At 49.0% G+C, this 16,135-nt stretch overlaps 1 pseudogene; it reads left to right on the top strand.

The window, feature by feature from the left end:
- Positions 7,484-8,998, top strand: LOC100382551 (uncharacterized; annotated as a pseudogene).

The following is a 16,135-nucleotide window of genomic DNA, read 5'->3' as shown; positions in this document are numbered from 1 at the left end:
GAAAGGTTGCTGAAGACTGCCCATCTGGAGCTTGACGGGAAGCTGTTCGTCAACACGCAGCAGGCCCCTACCTGGCGCGCCAACTGTCGATGTTTCGAACCCGGGGGGTCCCTGGACCGACGAGTAAATTGTCGCCGCGTGCCCCAGCCCAGATGGGTCGGCGCGAGATGGAGCACGAAGGGGGGAGAGAAGCCGGAGGGAGACAGGCGTAAAAGGGGAAACCCGCGGCCTTCATGTTTGTCCCGCGCCTAGGTCGGGTGCTCTTGCAGTAGGGGGTTACAAGCGTCCACGCGGGAGGGAGCGAGAGGCTTACGCGAGCGCCGTCCCGTCCTTCCCCGCGCGGCCAACCCTCTGTAAGAGGGCCCTAGACCTTCCTTTTATAGGCGTAAGGAGAGGATCCAGGTGTACAATGGGAGGTGTAGCAGTGTGCTAACGTGTCTAGCGGAGAAGAGCTAGTGCCCTAAGTACATGCCGTCGTGGCAGCCGGAGAGGTTTTGGCACCCTGTTCGTGCGATGTCGTGGCCGTCGGAGGAGCGCTGGGGCCTGGCGGAAGGACAGCTGTCGGGGCTATCCGAGTCCTTGCTGACGTCTCCTTGCTTCTGTAAGGGGGCTGAGAGCCGCCGTCGTCATGGAGCATGCGGGGCGCCATCATTACTTGTTTTACCGGGGCGAGCCAGATGGGACGCCGGTCTTGTTCCCCGTAGCCAGAGCTAGCTAGGGGTAGGGTAATGATGGCCCCTCCTATGACGTGGTCGGTCCGAGCCCTGGGTTGGGTGAGGTGGAGGCAACTCCGAGGTCGAGGTCGAGTCTGTCTCCCGAGGCCGAGGTCGAGTCCGAGCCCCTGGGTCGGGCGAGGCAGAGACCGTCGGCTGAGGCCAGGGCTGAGTCCGAGCCCTGGGGTCGGGCGAGGCGGAGTTCGTCGTCTTCCGGGGCTGAGCCCGAGTCCGAGCCCTAGGGTCGGGCTAGGCGGAGTTCGTCGTCTTCCGGGGCTGAGCCCGAGTCCAAGCACTGGGGTCGGGCGAGGCGGAGTTCGTCGTCTTCCGGGGCTGAGCCCGAGTCCGAGCCCTGGGGTTGGGCGAGGCGGAGTTCGTCGTCTTCCGGGGCTGAGCCCGAGTCCGAGCCCTGGGTCAGGCGAGGCGGAGTTCGTCGTCTTCCGGGGCTGAGCCCGAGTCCGAGCCCTGGGTCAGGCGAGGCGGAGTTCGTCGTCTTCCAGGGCTGAGCCCGAGTCCGAGCCCTGGGTCGAGCGAGGCGGAGCTTCCTATGGCGCTCGAGGCCGGACTTGGCTGCTGTCAGCCTCACTCCGCCGAGTGGCGCAGCAGTCGGGGCGGCGCAGGCGGCGCTATCCTTTTGTCAGGCCGGTCAGTGGAGCGGTGAAGTGACTGCGGTCACTTTGGCTCTGTTGACTGAAGGGCGCGCATCAGGATAAAGCTGTTAGGCCACCTTTGCATTAAATGCTCCTGCGATACGGTCGGTCGGCGCGGCGATCGGGCCAAGGTTGCTTCTTGGCGAAGACTGGGCCTCGGGCGAGCCGAAGGTGTGTCCGTTGCTTGAGGGGGCCCTCGGGCGAGACGTGAATCCTCCGGGGTCGGCTGCCCTTGCCCGAGGCTGGGCTTGGGCGAGGCGTGATCGTGTCCCTTGAGTGGACCGAGCCTTGACTTAAGCGCACCCATCAGGCCTTTGCAGCTTTGTGCTGATGGGGGTTACCAGCTGAGATTAGGAGTCTTGGGGGTACCCCTAATTATGGTCCCCAACAGAAATGCCACCTAAGTAAAAGGTGAAGAGACTCCAAAGTCGTTCCTAAGGTAATGCATAGTCTTGGTTTTTCTTTGATGATTTAAGCATAAATATCATTTGCCTCATACCATCATATCATATTGCATAGCATCACATCATACATCATTTTGCATCGACAAAAGCAGTGGAGAAGAAGGAAAATTACTCCTTCAAATATACCTGCCAACTCATGAAAGAAAGTACCAATAACACAAGATATGCCTTTGGCAGACATATTTTTAAATAGGGATGGTACCTTTGGCAACAGTATTGCTATACAACAGTCAGGACTTGATATTCAGTATTGCCTCGGCAAAGAAGGGGAATTTCTTTCTTTGTGAAGCGTGAAAAGAAGGGAAGGTGTTTTTTCGCCAGCGGCTCAAAAAATGGTATGTACGAAAGTTTCACGCATCACAAAGAAATATATTACATTAATATACATGCAAATAATTGATAATTGTTTCTTACAAAAATGAAAGCTACGTACAAGGACACTAAACTCTAAAATATACACAACTTCAGTCTTCTTTTAGGACTTTGTTGGCAGCTTCTTTCAGCAGCTTGTCGACAGCTTCGTCAATGACCTCGTTAGCAATCCTAACCATATCAAGCGCCCCTTCACAGACGGATCAATTTCATGATCGTATGGCTCTGTAGGGGGAGAAAGCTCAGCTGCATTAAAATATAAATATCTGTTAGTGCCGAAGCTACAAAAATTTACGAAGCTAAGATATAAAGGATATACCTATAAGTCTGGTCCGCTCAGCAGCTTCTTCACCTTTTTTAGCCTCTTCTAAGGCGTCATGAGACTCTTTCTCATTTTTCTAATGGCTTCATCAGCTATTTCTCGACCACCCTTCAGCCATACTTCAGAATACAACTTCCCACCTAGTGTAGTAGCTTCGATCGAAGGATTTCTAACATCGTTGGCTGAGAAGACAAAATCTGGCTGAACCACAGCCTTGGCATGATCACAGCCAACCTTTTCCAAAATAGACACGGCCCCGCGGGCACCGGCAAAAGCACAAAAATCTCCTCTGTCACTAAGAATCTCTTCGAAGGCTTCGGCCTCGCCATTAATCCATTGGATAACTCCATTGGGGTCACCACGTATGAATTTTTGCTCTAAAGAAAATGCACCAACTTTTGAAAAGCTGTTCTTCAGATTCTTAGCGCATTCCATAGCCATATCATAGAATTTTTCTTTAGTTGCACGAAGCTCGTCAACATTTCTTTGTGCCCTTGATCATTCAATTCCACATATTTAATGTTTCGTTAGCTCCACATTAAAATTTTCAGTTGCTTCGGCACTTTCTTTTCTAGCTCTTGCACTTTGGCTTTGTGGGCTTCTGATTGAGCAGATAGCTTAGCTTCGCTGGATTTCAGTCTCTTGACCAAAGATAGCAAAATCTTGTCTTTTGTGAGAGCTTCGTTTCTCAAGGTTATAACCTCCGATCGAAGGTTTCCAAGTGCTATCTGACATCTCTCGTCTTCTGCATCCTTTTGAGCCTTCAGAGCTTTACTGAGGATTACACCATGTCAAACAAAAGAGAGAACAAACAATAAAAGTAAGAATTACCGAAAAATAGCTCGAAAAGTACTAAACACGAAGCTAAAATGTGCAAACCTTTAAACTATTGTACGCGAGGCTGTCCGCAAGCTGGTCCTTTAACATGGCGGACAAACCAAGTTCGAGCTTCGGAAATCCCATGTTGCTCATCATCTCGCGGCAAACATTAACCTCCTTACTGTCAGGAAGACAGTATAGGTAGTCGTCTTCATCATCCCCTCCATACACTAAGGACCCTCGGGGGTATTTCAAGTCCTTGGCATAGTGTTCTACTTCGACAATTTGTTCCAATGATAACTGCTTTCCCGAAGCGTGTCGAACAATGTATTCCAAGTCACCATGGGGAGGTGCTTCGAGAGCAGGAGATTTATATTTTTCAGGAACACTCTCTTCCACCAGCCCTATTGGCACAACTTTCGAAGGTTCAGCTTCGCCAAGAGCAGTAGTCGTGCTTGCAGTAATCTTTTCTCTTATCTTCAGATTTCTCATCAGATGCTTCGGCAGAAGCAGAAGCTGACGCTTTCACGAATTCCAATACAACATCTAAAATGGTAGCCATTCTTCTTTTCCTTGGAGTCGCTGTTGTAGTGCTCGATGGCTTAGGCAGCCCTGTTACAGCTGGTGGGCTCAGCACCTTTGGTTGTTCTGTTGCATTTTCTGATTCCGGCTCTTTAACCGGGCCTGTACTAGCTTCGATCGACAACACAGGTGTTGTTTCTGTGGGTAAAGGGACAACCTCTGCACTTTCAATAAGCTTCGGCACATCGGTTGTCCCAATAGGCTTTGGCCTACGTGTCAAGACCTTGGCGCACTTTGGCTTCGGCGCACTAGAAGAGGTTGAAGCAGCAATTTTTCTTTTCCCCCTTGCCTTTGGACGGGAAAACATTAATCTAGGTAAACAAACCCAATAACATATATCGAAGACCCTATTCATCCTCTTTTTCCCACGAGCGCCGAAGGCAACTATCATGGCTTCGTCTTCTGTCCTCGAGTAGGCTCCAAGTAGCTCATCACTCGTTGCCTCTATAGCGTCTAGTCAGTCATCATTTGGCTCATCAAATTGGCTTCTGGACCGGAAGGTGTACTTAAGATAAACCAAGCCACCTTGGCTAGAGCCAGCGGCAACTTCCTTCGGCATTTCCCATTCATTTGCAAGAGTCCATACTTTGAAAGCGATGTGTTCTTAAACTAAATCTCTGGTACCGATGTAGGTGCATACGGTATTGAAAGCCATTAGGCATGCTTGCACTTCATTCCCAATTGTGATTGATGGCCTCCTCATGCCGAAGCACGACCATATAGGACGTTGAATGATGCCTCTCACATCCTCCCTTTGATCCAGATCATTCTATACGTAAAACCATTGCTTCATCTAGGAGCCCGACCACTACTTCCGAAATGTAGGCACACGGTAATTTGCCTTAGAGCGGGGCAAGAAGCTGTAACAACCGAAGTTGTTATGATATTGCTCTTTCCCGGTTGCCTTCGTCTGGTAAGATAGCTCGTGAATATTGCAGAAGCACCTAGCATCCAGCTCCAGTCCCTGACTCCTCATGGCCCATATAAAACCCCCACTTTGATAAGAGCTTCGGGGGTAAGTTGATGAAGGTATATCTCGAATGTCTTTAGAACCTCAATCAACATCTTGTGGAGTGGAAAGCGAAGCCCAGCTTTCATGAAGCTCTTAAAAATCACTACCTCATTAGCTTCGGGAAGGGGAATGGTGCTCCCCCCAATCCTCACTAAAGAAACATCATGAAAATATTTGCCCTTCATCGCTTCGACTTGCCCTTGCTTGACAGTCGACTTCCCAAAACAACATGGCTCGGTCTCCACGACCGATCTTCGACATCTTCATTCTCACTCTCCATGTCAAAATTGTTGCTATCGCTGGAATCTTCAGACAATCCAACCAGCATCTCATTGGTGACCTTTTCTGTGTTGGTCTTCTCCATAGCTTCGTAAAACCCAGACATTGCGGGGTCTGTGATCTTCTTCTCCTCAGCCATTCGGATGATGGTTGCGGTAGATGCCGAAGCTCAAAAGTCAATCAAGCTCATAAAAGAGAACGCTAAGACGGCAATCACATCACAAACAGCTAGATGGCACGGAAAATATTCACGACACAACCTTCTATATATATATATACTCAGAGCCCTACAACTCGGTGGGTCCCACAGTTCAGAATGATTTGCTATTCTAGCGAAGGGAAGGTGTTTTTTCGGACCTTCGGCTAAAGGCCTTCGTTCACGTTGCAGTTTGAATTTGTTACAAAGAAACAAATTAATACTGCGAGGGACTATTGTTGGGGGCCTTCCTCTTCCGAAGGTCCTCAAAAACATGACTAACCATATGTTTTCAGCATGATATGGATTATTACAGGGGGCTTCGGCTTCAGGATGGAAGTTTTCTCCCACGACGAAAGCATACAAAGTGAAGATATAATTCGAAGATGATAAGAATGAACACCAAAACTATAGCCGAAGGATAATAGCTTCGGCTTAAAATGGTGATGAAGGCCAAACATGATGATGTTCGGAAGGGAAAAAGACTAGCTAGACCTTAATGATTTATGTTATGATCATAAGTAAATGTTAGGAATACAAATGTACTTTTACCCGGCCTGCGTCCCGTGCCTATAAATAGATGAACAGTAGCACCGTACCGTTCACGCAAAATTGTAATTACCCCCGCGTAAGTACCTTCGAGGAAGCCGAAGGTATCAATGTAATACAAATTCTGTTAATACTCATACATACTTTATGGAATGCAAACATGAATGAATCAATGAGTTATATTTATTATATTTATCCTTATGTATTCTTATTTATGTATAATATGATGAAGGCATGTCCTTCATGACCTTTGTCTGATGATCATTATATCCGCGAGGAGGTAATGCTTCGGAAGACGAAGGTCCTTAATACTTAACAATTGTGTTGTCATGTTCTTGATTCACAGTATTTGAGAACACGTGACCAACAGTTTACATCCTATTCGTCGCTAAGGGAGAAGGATAGTGGGGGATTGTATATGGCATTTTAGTACAAGTTATTTGATGAGTTCACACTTTTAGTCCGTAAACTTTACTCTCTAGATTGAACTTTAGTTTGAAGACTAAAGTAACAAAACATGCCTTAAAAAGGAACAGGCCTATGTCTCCCATTTTCTTGTTGGCATCAGCCAAACAAACAAGTTATTTCTTGTGACAGGGTGTTCATTTCTCTTATGATTAATTTGTGTGAACAGCGACATATACATCCGCTGCTATCCGAACTTTGCACATTATTCACGTACGTAGTAGCTTTTTGAATATACATACATGACGAAGTTGAAGACATGAACCAATTACAATTATGATCAGAGGAATGAAGATACGTGCTGTGTTGGAAGACCCAGGATCCAAGTTGGGTGTATAGATGGCCAATAAGTATGAGGCCCACGAGTCCAGTACGAAGCCCGCTGTTTGGGCTCGGTCTGAGTCCGGCACGGCCCGGTTCTATGCGGGCTCGGGCCGGCCCGACACGAATAAGCGGGCCGGGTTCGGACAGGAAACTAGGCACGGTGGGCTAGCCCGGCACGGTCCGTTTACCTCGAAGCCTGTTGAACCTGCTTTTTCACACTAAAACGTCCTTACTGGTCTGCTTAGCCCGATTTTCGGTCCACTTTTTTCGTGCCGTTTAGACCCGCTGCGGGTCGGACTCGGACAGCAAATTGAGTCCGCGTGCTTAGACGGTCTGGCCTGGTTTTCTAACCGTGCCTGGCGGGCCGGACCCAAAACAGGTTAGGCTTCACCATGCTCGGGCCGGGCCCGGCCGGGCGGCCCGTTTGGCCATCTCTAGTCGGGTGTGCGTTGTGTGTTGATCATCCGCGTGCATGGCTGCATGCATGCCTTGATTATCGTTTTCTCACTACTGCTGGTGTCGCCTGTTGGCATGCGCTTTGTTTGTCCTATGTGACCTGCCCCCCTGTCGCCTACTCCCCTGGTCGATTATGGGCTGTGCTACTGCCTGCAAATGCACGAGCAACGACTCTACCTTCGCCTTCTCATCCTTGTTTTCCTCGACGGTTTCGAAACTGGAATACAAGATGACGGAACATGTGACGCTGGAGTCCCTCAAATTTTCTTGAACACTGATCAGTGAGCAGTCCACAGCCCAGTAGTAATTAATGGCGGCAGCCCGTAGCCAGACCTCGGCCGAGACGATGAGGCGCCGCCACCTCCCGCCAGTCATGTTCCTCGCCGTGCTCTTGGTAGCGTCCATCTCGTTCTGCCGCCACCTTCTTTCCCCTCGAGGCCCGTCCCAACCCGATACACCGAAGACGAGGCCCTCCTGCGCCGGCTAGCGGCGATCGACGTCGGCGGGGACCAGGTCGTTGCCGAGGCCGCCGCGATGCTGGCCAACGCCTCGATATCCTCCTCCCCCAGCCATGACAACCCACGCCACCGCCTCCTCTACCTCCGCCTCCCTTACTCCGTCAACGGCACCTCCGACTCCGACCCCCGGCAGAGGACTATGCTGCGCCTCCGCGTCCCCAACGATAATAAGCTCCCCGACGACGGCTCCCTCCTCGCCGGTTTCCGTGCGTCGCTCCGCGCCTTCCTCCTCGCGCACAAGCACCGCCGCCGGGGCTACAACAACGTCGCCGGCGTCATGAGCGACCTTGCGGGCTACCTCGGCCGCCCTCGGCGGCGCCGGCGCTTCCCCTCCTGCGCCGTCGTCGGGAACAGCGGCATCCTCCTGGGCTCCGGCCGGGGCCCTCAGATCGACGCGCACGACTTCGTCATCCGCCTCAACAACGCTCCCGTCGCGGGCTTCGCGCGCGACGTCGGCACCAGGACGTCTCTCACCCTGGCCCACTCCTTCGTGCTACACCGCTGCGCCGTGCCCTCGGCGGCCACCACCCCCGGCTGCGCCTGCCACCCCAACGGCCGCGCGGCGCCGCTGGCGATGTACGTCAGCAGGCCCGAGCACCTCCTGCACGTGCTCGCCTGCAACGCCACGTCCACGCCGGCGGCCCCGTTCCGGCTGCTCCTCACCGACGCGCGCCTCGACGCGCTGTGCGCGCGCGTCGCCAAGTACTACTCGCTGCGGCGGTTCGTGGCCGCCACGGGGGAGCCGGCGAGCGTGTGGACGCGGAGGCGCGACGGGAGGGACCCGTACTTCCACTACTCGTCGGGGCTGCAGGCCGTTGTGATGGCGCTGGGGGTGTGCGACCGGGTGTCCATGTTCGGGTTCGGGAAGAAGGCGGGGGTAAAGCACCACTACCACACCAACCGGAGCAAGGAGACTGAGGTGCATGACTACGAGGCCGAGTACCAGTTCTACGGCGACCTTCAGGCGCGCCCGGAGGCGGTGCCGTTCCTTGGCGAGGCGCCAGGCTTTGTGTTGCCGCCGGTGAAGCTCTACTGGTGACAGTTTCGGCCAAGGGAGGTGTCACGTTCGGCACGCATGCGACTTGGACACTTGGGTGTTCTTCCCTGATGTCTAATAATCATGTAAGGCTTGATTGGAAAGCTACTGAAGCTTAGTGTTACCGAGCTAGGACAAGGTTTAATTAAACCATTTTTAAATAAAAAACGGTCTTCACTGAAAATGGACAATGGTAAACCGCTCGAAAACCGCCAGTTTTCAAAGAAACCAACGGGTTTGCAAGTTTAAATTCAAGAAAGAGATTTTCTTGAATCACGACAAGAAACCGTTTCTGACTAAGAAAATCGATTTTCAATTTTTTTTGCCCGATTTGCATTTCAAATTCAAATGAAACGGTTTCTCAGATTTCTCAGCTAGAAATCACTGTTTTTAACGGTTTTTGTTTTCGTTGTTTTTACCAGTTTCATTTTTTATATTTATTTTTAAAAAATGAATTTTGGACATATTTAAAAATAGGCTAGAAAATTGTTATCGGTCTGGTTCAGTAACGGGAAACCAGACCAGTTTTTGTGGTTTTCGAGCGATTCATCAATCCTGGTGAGGACACACTTTTAGTTATCTCCAGATCAACTTAGAGGGTGTTTGTTTGGGATTATAATCTGACCAGATTATATAATCCAACAAATTTTTTACTAAGTGTTAGTAAAAAAGTTGTTGGATCTTAGTAAAAAAGTTGTTGGATTATATAATCTGGGCAGATTATAATCTCAAACAAACACCCCATTAGTAGTTCACCGAGGTGGCGGCGGCGATGGGCGCGAGGCCGATGGTCGCGTGGGGGGCCAAGCCCGCGCCAGTGGGGACGACGGCCGCAGGGTTCGCACCCGCGGCGGCGGCGGTAGCGGCGGTCCCTGCAGGGGTTGCGGGAGACACCATGGAGGGGAGGGAGAGCTGGCCTCGGCGGGTAGGGGGAAGACCGACGGGTAGGGAGCAGAGGTGGCCGACGGCGGGCAAGGGGAAGGCCGGCGGCAGGGAGCAGAGGACCGGCGGCGGATGTGGGAGGGAAGGAAGGAAAGGAGGCTGGCGGCCGGGGCTGGAAATACTTGGCTCTGGTACCATGTAGAATGGGAAAAAACCTAACCCTACACTAGGGTGTGTCTGTATATTAATAGACTGAGAGTTGGGCCTGACCCATTACAAACAGAGGGGTGAGATGGTAAATGTACAGGGAAGACCCCCTAAACCCTAATACAGTTCTAACATAGAGGATCCAACGTGTCCTCTAAATTTAGAGGTCCGTTTAGAGGATGCTTCTCGAGGGAGTAGATGACATAAATCTTCTCTACAATTTAGAGTACACAACCCTTTACATGGTCTGTTGGATCCAGTCTTAGAAGATTGGACACTATTAACACACCATATTACCTCTAGCCACCATGAGCATACATGCTTGAAGGAAAAAGAGTCGGCATACAAAACATTATAATGTTCACATTAGACACTTAATTCTTGATTCCGGTACACTGGCAAAATGCTTGCTTATGAAGAAACATAAATTCATATTAAACATCTCAGCTGCCAATTATTATCAAACAATGATAGTGTTAAAACAAAAATACTAATTTTGTCTGAACTCTGAAGTGTAGAGGCCATCTGGCCCATCCACATTGCATAACAAAAAACTGAAAAGCTATGGACAATAAGGCTAGCAACAGGAAAGTCTTACTAACAATAGTGTTGAAAAAAATATTGATTTCGTATGAACTATCTAGTCCATTCACATCTCTACTATTTTAAAGCACCACTTTCAACAATCGTACATCATAGACGTGCGTCGTGCGTCGGCCCGCACCCGCCCCGCATGTATCGCGTGTTGTCCTTCCCGACCCCTCAGCACTTGTTCTCCTCCAAAACCCTAGAATCGTTCCCTCTCTCCGCCTTCGCCGCCGCAGACACCCTCCCCCTCGCCCTGGGCCGACGCTCCTAACTCCCCGTGTGCCCTCCCCCGTCAAAACCTTATACTGGGCCAGCCGCCCCCATCTCCTCCTCCTTAGTTCTGAATGTGCGTCATTCTTTAGTTTTTTAAGAGTTTCTACAATAAAACTTAAATTCATAACATTTTACTTCACTCCTCTTTTGTCTATTTATTCTTACAGTTACTATACACTTTACTGTACTCCCATGTCACTCTGCCTTATTCTATTCTTACATCAGTATCATTTTTGAAAATAAAATCTTCTATTAAAGTTTTATGTCTCATGTGATGAAAGAAGTTAATTGCTTTCAGCTTGAAGCGCACAAAGTTGGAGATAACAAAGGGATTATTGAGAAACAAATTCGTTTGAAAGTCTTCTCACCAAATGTCCTAGACATCACCTTGGTTGACTTCCTTGGAATAACACGGATGCCAGTTGGAGACTAGCCCAGTGATATTTAATCAAGAATGCGAGCAAAGATCATGCAATACATTAAGCATCCAAGTTGTATTATCTTGGTTGTTTCTCCTGCAAATTCTGATTTAGCTAACTCTGATGCGCTCCAACTAGCAAGGCTTGCTTATCCTGATGATTCTTAATCAACTTACATAATGAATTTAATTACTACTTTCTTTGTAGTAGACTACTAGCTAAGTGTCAACCTTTTAACTGCTTGTTGTTTTACTGGCAGGGTCTCGTACAATCCGTGTTATCAGCAAGGTATTTATTTATTGTACTTAGCTAATGTTTTATGGTCCTTTTATCACTGTATGGTCATTTTGATAACATCATTTTAATGTCTTTAGTTAGATATCATGGACATGAGCACTGATTCTTGTAACTTCTTGTTGGGAAATGTGATTCCACTCAAGTTTGGTTATGCAGGTGTTGTAAATCGCAACCAAGAGGTATATTTTTTTGCCGAACCGTAGGCCTTGTAAAGTTTAATTGCCAGTTTGTGTTTTTTCACAATAGTAGTTATTTCTATAGCCATCCAATGCCATCTTGGTTGGGATAAAAAGCTTTGTTATTGTTGGTTCGTTGGTTCTACGACCTCACATAATGCTAGATTGATGTCTACAATCACTAGGAACTAGCCGTGGAGATCATTAGGATGTATTAATGAGAAATTAAATTTCAGATATTAGAAGTCTTCTTTTGTTTTTACATTTTGTTCTTTTTATGATCTTAATCTTAGAAGCAGGGTTTTGGTACCAGCTTAGCTAATTTTCTAAAGGTTTATGTTCTTACTTTAACTAGCTGATTGCAATAAGATATCAGCATCAATCGAAGCCTCAAGCACTTTCTTTTGAGGAAAAATTCTTCTAGACTCTACCTGTATGTCAAGAAATTAAATTCTAGCTGCAACATTTTGTACTCTAGATTGAGCACACTTGCTTAAATAATTGGTTCATCGTTTCGTGCTTAACATGCTTACCATGGTCTTGCTCATTGTTGTGTTGTTCCTCAATTGGTTAAAGAGCTAAATATGGTATATTACTGTTAAATATCTACTCATTATACTTTGTCTCTATATACTATGTTTCTTTCCATCCTCTGGATTTTATCTATTAAGATATACTATGGAAACATTAAAAACTACAGGTTTCCTGTGAAAAAATTGTCGCAATATCTAAACGTTGTTTGGAACTGCTTATTTGTGTTGATTTTAATCAGATTGTGATTTTCTGATAATGTTGTGGTCCAAACAATCTACAGTATGTAGAATCTATGTGTTTGGTATCTGTCGGTGTTTTGGGTCCGACCGCACACCCGGGGTTGCCCCTCGAGGTGTTTCTAGGAGTAGGACGGTGTCGACGACTGTAGCAAAATGGTTCGTGCCGATCGCACGAGGGACAGTGGACAAGATTTACAGGTTCGGGCCGCTTAGAGATGCGTAACACCCTACGTCCTGGTGAGTATGCTTGGTGAGCATGGTTACAAGAGGGCTCTCTGGATTGAAGACACAGAGAGTGGATGTGGGTGGCTAAGTAAGATAGGGTCGATCGTTCTGAAGGGGTGCCCCCTAGGCCTTATATACTCGACCGTGGGGCAGTACACGTGGATATGATAACAACAAGTAGCTAAAAGGTAGTGAACCTCTTGAGTTTATCCCTACGTAACCCTCGCCGACTTATCCTCGCATGGCTCCGTTGCATGGGGGGCTTCAGCGCGGGAAAGTCGGGTCTCTGTTGCGATTTACTCGCTCGACGTTGTGGGCCGTCCGGGTTTGCACCAATCCGGTCTCACGTCGCTCTGCTTTGTTGGTTGTTTCTCCCCAGGCCCACGAAAGAATGACCTTACGATTTATTGGGCCCTTGGGCCTTTCGTGAGGTCTTTTACTCCTTTAGTGGACCCGGGGGATATCTATCCCCAACAAGCCCCCGATCTTTGGGTTAATTTAGAGGTAATCAGCCCAAAGATCCCAGGTCCAACTTGCGGGTGTTTTTGAAGAAAAACGACTTCCTGCTGTTTTCTCTTGCTCCGATCACTCATTTGACCGAAGCTTAGTTTCATGTTTGTGCCTTAGAGGTCGGCATTTCAATTTGTAGGATTCTGAACTTCATTGGGTGCACCGGAGGTGCACCCAATGGGTGTAGCCCCCGAGCTTTGAGTAGATTTTAGAAAATAATCTACTCGAAGGTCTTCCCCAGAAATTATCTCCATTTGTGCTCCTGCATCTTGGTTGAGGGTTGGTCTTTTAATCTTGTCCCACGCCTTAGAAGTCGGCACTATCTCGGCTTGGAATGATAATCCATGGGGTGCACCGGATGTGCACCCAATGGGTGTAGCCCCCGACCTTCAAATGGATTTTTTAAGGATAATCCATTCGAAGGTCTTCCTTTCGTGCCTCTTTGCTGAAAATTATCCCTTTCGTCTGTAGTAATTGGCATGAAGCTATTTGCATTATGCTTTGGAGGTCAGCATTATGTCATCAATATTTTGCTGCAGAGGTCAGCATATATTTTGTCTTTAGCAGCCGAGTTTGCAATCCATCCATATCTTGCTAGGTAGTGCAATTTATTTGCTTCTGCGACTGATTGGACGTTTGATGGACGTTCTCTGTCTAGTCTTCACGTCGATTCTGTCGGCCATTTCTTGTACTTCGCTGGCTATATTTGGCTTTCCTCTGATCCTTATTGATATCTCATTTTTGTCTTGAGGTGTTCACTGCGTGCCCTGCACAGATGTGACCGTTTTGAAAAATATACTGATAATTCCTGGGCGTCCCCCCCCAATGGGTGTGGGCAAGGGACGGCTTGGTACGCTAAGTGTTTTAGCCGGCTGCTTCTGAGTAGTAATGTGATGGGACGGCGAGTGTAATCATATCCTTTGCGCTGTTGACTGGAGTCCCAATGGGTGTAGTGTTGCATGAAATGGCATCAGCCGTCTGACGTGTCTTCAGACGGGTGGAAGTGCTTATTGAATGCTTTGCGACTGTTCAGTGACCACGGTTGGAGGTGAGCGGTTGCCTTTCCCTTCTATAAATAACGCCGTTGCCCCTCTGGTTTTTTCACATCTCTTCGCTGTTCTTTACTGCATCCTTCTCTTCTCTCCCGTCTGCTTCCGCCATGGGCAAGAGTAACAAACGCAAGCGCGAGCCGACTCCTCCGTCGGAGGACTTCGGCGACTCGGAATACTCGGAGGAGGAGTTCTCCTCCGAGTTCGAGGGGTCTCCGGCTCCCGTCTCTCCTCCGGCGTCGTCTGATGATTCAGACGACTCTCAGGGGATTGCCGCGGAAGTCTGGACGTACATCCGGGCCGTCGAGCGCTCCGGGCTCGAGGGTTCGGATGAGTCGGAGTACTCCTCGGATGAGGAGGACTCGGACGGCGGCGAGGACGAGGACGACGACGACGACGACGGCGACGACGACGACGGTGGCGACGGTGACGGCAGCGGCAGCGGCGGGGGCAGCGGCGGCGGCGACGAGAGCAAGGGCAGCACCAGAGGCGGCAGCAGCAAGGGCGGCACCAGAGGAGGCAGCAGCAAGGGCAGCACCAGAGGCGGTGGCGGTGGCAGCAGCAGCAAGGCTAGTGGCTAAACGCCACTGGTCTTTAGATATTAGTATAGTGTAGTTAGAATAATGTAGTAGTAATGTAGAGTAGTATAGTGTAGTATAGTAGTAGCAGTAATGTAATGTAGTAATAGTAGGGAAGCATCAACTCGCAAAGAGTTGATTTGTAAGCTTATTGTCTTCCCCTAATGAAAGAATGACGTTGGCTTCTTCTTGATGACTCGCTTTTGCTTGATTATAAAACTGATTCTTTTGAGACAGTAGATGAATAACTTGGGCATCACACTGACGCTTCCAGAAGTAGCTACCGAGTAATCTTGTAGTCTGTGTCGACGTTTTAGAAGTAATGCCGAGCGACTGAACGCTATATCAGCGTCTTAGAGGCAATGCCGAGTGATTGAAGGTCGACGTCGACTTTTTAGAAGTAGTGCCGAGCGATTGAAGGTCGACGTCGGCATTTTAGAAGTAATGCCGAGCGATTGAACACGAGATCAGCGTTTTAGAGGCAACGCCGAGTGATTGAAGGTCGCCGTCGGCATTTTAGAAGTAATGTCGAGTGATTGAACCCGAGATCAGCGTTTTAGAGGCAACGCCGAGTGATTGAAGGGTGATGTCGGCATTTTAGAGGTGATGTCGAGCGACCGAATACGAAAACAGCGTTTTAGAGGCAACGCCGAGTGACTGGAGGTCGGCGTCAGCTTTTTAGAGGTAATGCCGAGCGATTGAATATGAAATCAGCGTTTTAGAGTCAACGCCGAGTGACTGGATGGTGACGTCGGCATTTTAGAGGTAATGCCGAGTGACTGAATATGAAATCAGCGTTTTAGAGTCAACGCCGAGTGATAGCAGGCCGCATGAGCTATTTTGAGGATGATAACCGAGTGATGACATGGCGCATCGGCTTTTTGGAAATAACTGTCGGATGACCACGTGGCATGCTGGGGTTTTGGAAATAACCGCCGGGTGATGACTGGGCACTTTTTGAAACGGTATCTGGCTCGAGAATATCCCATAAGAGCTGCGCTTTTAGCCGCCTTTGCTTTCCGTGCCCTAGTTCTTGCATTCCCGCTTCCGAATCCTCTCTGCCATTCGCCTCCTACTCTGCTCTCTGGTGAAATCGAGATGGCGCCCAAGAGGAAGACTGCGAGCTCGTCTGCTGCGGTAATCCCTCCGATCGACCCCAACAGCCAGTTGCCTTTCGCAGGTAACCATATGTCCATCATTTCCGAAGCTGAACTTCTCCACCTCGTATCCATCGGGGTTCTTCCTCCACGGGAACTCTGTTCTTGGCGGATTTGCCACGGGACTACTGTCCCGACAGAGGATACCCACGAGTCTGTAGTTTACGCTCCTTTTCTTCTCCGCGGCCTCGACCTTCCCATCTCTCCCTTTTTCCGTGGCCTCCTTGATTTCTACCACATTAAC

This window comes from Zea mays, chromosome 2 (genome assembly GCF_902167145.1).
Source record: "Zea mays cultivar B73 chromosome 2, Zm-B73-REFERENCE-NAM-5.0, whole genome shotgun sequence".
In the NCBI taxonomy this organism is placed as follows: Eukaryota; Viridiplantae; Streptophyta; class Magnoliopsida; order Poales; family Poaceae; genus Zea; species Zea mays.
The sequence above is the reverse complement of the archived record's forward strand: the minus strand, read 5'-3'. Positions and strand labels throughout refer to the sequence as shown.